The 3,256-nt window shown below is 38.6% G+C and overlaps 1 pseudogene; it reads right to left on the minus strand.

Annotated features, from left to right (window-relative positions):
- Positions 1-1,632: 1,632 nt before the first annotated feature.
- LOC140619041 (zinc transporter 6 pseudogene) lies at positions 1,633-2,961 on the minus strand (annotated as a pseudogene).
- Between the last annotated feature and the right edge of the window lie 295 nt (positions 2,962-3,256).

Raw genomic sequence — 3,256 nt, forward strand, 5'->3', positions numbered from 1 at the left:
TTTCTCTTAGCCCTCTCTTGTCTTCTTTAGGTTTAGCTTATTGAACAATCTAAGAAAATATTCAAACTTTTTTTTTCTTTAAAATATTGCCTTAAAAAAATAAAAAATAAAATAAAATAAAATATTGCCTTGTCACTGCTTGTGACACATTTTATAAGGAATACTGGCCATATGGCAAGTTCTTAACACTTGCATTTAGAAAAAAAAAAAACAAAATATAATCCACATGATTCTCATAACTTCGTCAGTTAACAATTTATGATTTTGACAAAGCAAAACAAAATAGGTTAGAGATTGACTGTTATAGATCTAAAATATTATATTCTATATATTTTAAAGATTTTTTAAAAAGATTTTATTTATTCAATCATGAGACACACAGAGAGAGAGAGAGAGAGAGGCAGAGACACAGGCAGAGGGAGAAGCAGGCTCCCTGTCGGAAGCCTGACATGGGACTCGATCCCGGGTCTCCAGGATCACGGCCCGAGCCGCAGGTGGCACTAAACCACTGAGCCACCCAGGCTGCCCTTAAAGATTTTATTTATTTATTCACAAGAGACCCAGAGGGAGGCAGAGACATAGGCAGAGGAAGAAGCAGAAAAAATATCAAATCCCATATTATTATGCATGGAATCCCATGTATTCTGTAATGTATTTGGTATTTTGTTCATAAAGAGAGATTCCAAAGTCAACCAATGAAAAGGTGACAAAAAAAGATATTCCATCATTATGTCAATATTTGGGGTATTTTTTATTATGTCTTTTTAAAAATTATTTCAGTATTTGATTAAATGTAAGATAGAAAACTGGAATTCTTTCATGCACACTATGAAAGGATTTGGTATTCATCTAACCAAAATAAAACACTTTGAGAACCACAGATTATCTATGAAAGTACTGAAATATTTTAATGAGAAAAACTATAAAAATTGAGTAAAATTTTAAAATTATTCTAGATAGTAAAATATGTTCTAAAATTTCTGGTAAAAAGGGGATCCCTGGGTGGCTCAGCAGTTTAGCGCCGCCTTTGGCCCAGGGTGTGATCCTGGGGTCCCAGGATTGAGTCCCATGTCGGGCTCCCTGCATGGAGCCTGCTTCTCCCTCTGCCTGTGTCTGCCTCTCTCTCACTCTGTGTCTCATGAATAAATAAATAAAATCTTAAAAAAAAAAATTCTGGTAAAAATTTTTGGTCTTCTTTTGCAAGACATAAAAGAGACCTTTACTTTTAGAATGGACATATTTTCCCTTTCCTAAAGTGTTTATTATTTAAGAAGCATGTTTATAAATTTCACTGAAATTATATTTTTAATAACGTGACAGATCTGCTCCCTCAAGTAGTTCTCTTATCTAGATAGTATCTATCACACTGCAGTCAACTACAAAACCAAAAATAGTAAAATTCAAATTTAGAGAAACACTCTTCCTAAGGGGAGCTTATTTAAACTCTATAACATTTAGAAAATTCTCACAGCCCCAAATACATTCTTCAAAAATATAGTTTCATCAGTTTCATGTAATGTGGACAAACCCATTCTCTACCATTTTGAGTAAAGGATTGAACAGTCAATGCAGTTGGATTACTAAATAAATTGAAAGTCAAGGAGTCAATATTTCTCATAAAAATAAATCAAATTACGGTACATCATAGTCTCCATTGTTAGTTCCAGATCTACTTGGCACATTTTAAAACCAGTCCTGAATCCTGCAATTCCAAGTCTTTGATTAAGCATGCTACCATAAGGTGTGTGTCCATGATTATGACCCAAGCCATAAAGTCTTGGGGGTTTTAGAAGAATAACGGGGCTCACAGCTTTTCCGGGGGTGTTAAACGAACATTCTGGAATACTGGGTTTAGCTGGAGTCAACGTGATGGGATTTGAATCATCAGTACCCTTTAAAGGAGGCATTGGAATTATGCGAGGACATTGGCTGTGACAGGCCCAGACAGGAAGGCAGATCTAATCCAGTCGCCCCTGAGAATCTGCACAAAGTAGACATTATTGTGTACAGCCTGTTGGTCACGTGAGCAAGAACCATGTGTTCATTTGCATCTTGTCAAATTCTTCCCTATGCCCTAATCCAGCCAATGAGCCACAACCTAGGGACGAAACATGCTCCTTTTGAACTTCTAAAGCTCCACCCAAGGTAGACAGCTCTCTGATAAGCCCGCCCAACTGACCAATAGCACGGGTGGTGTTCGGTCTGGTGTAATGCTTGCACACTGTACACGCTCATGCGATCCACGGTGCCAGATGTCACCAGAGCTGTGGCCATGGCAGCAGCACTGTCTACAGCGAACTAGTTATTAATTTCAATTAGCATATATGGAACACAAAGAGCAAATGCCCCAGCAAGATGAGTCACAATATATGGATGCATTCAGGGAAAGAAGACACTAAGTCCTAGAATAATTCCACAAGCTTCTACTAAGAACCCCAACATGCTCTTGAAGCCAACTCGTCCTAGCGGCTTCGGAGCCACAAGAGAAACGTTTATTCCACATAAGCATCAAGAATTAGTTAAAAGAAAGAGGCATAGACGTACCAATGAATAATCTTCCCGTGTGCATCTCAGGCCGCTCTATAAAGCCTTCTTAAACACTAAAGAGAGCTCCCAGGAGAGGTACGCCAGGGCTGTGGAAACAAATACAGCCCAGCCTTCTAATCCCTCAAATCCTAGTAGACAGGGTTGGGTTTCCTCATCACTACCCAGTAACTTGCCAAACATGTCATTAAACTGAAAAGATCAAGTGGTCAAGTAAGGACGGCAGGTAAAGCTATACGGTTGGTGGAACTGAGCCCCGTGATCAGGACGTCAGGACTTATTGGGTTTACTGCACCAAAGAGCAAGATCTTCCAGGTCCTTCAGTCAGTTAGTGGCTACAAGTCTAAATTCCTATAACTTGCCAAAAAAAAAAAAAAAAGATGATTGTGGTTATCTAAAGAGATGAATTGTTCACATGATAAGGAACAGCACAGCTCCTGCTAGAAGATGCTCCGTGAGCTGGTTTTCCCTCAAGTGATTGTTCCAACCTTTAACGGTAAGCAGTACTTTTGTGGTATTTTGTTAAAAAGTGGATGGAATTAAGACCTAGAATAGATCAGATTTGGGAATCTCCTCTCCATTGTGCTAACGCAGGACGCCCACTGTGGATCAAAGATGTGGAAAGGATACGTGTTCACAGACTCAACAACTATGCTAAATCCTAAGTGAAAATCACCTTTGATGTAGGAAATCATAACACGTGCTATTATGA

The sequence above is a fragment of the Canis lupus genome, chromosome 27 (genome assembly GCF_048164855.1).
Source record: "Canis lupus baileyi chromosome 27, mCanLup2.hap1, whole genome shotgun sequence".
Taxonomy (NCBI): domain Eukaryota; kingdom Metazoa; phylum Chordata; class Mammalia; order Carnivora; family Canidae; genus Canis; species Canis lupus.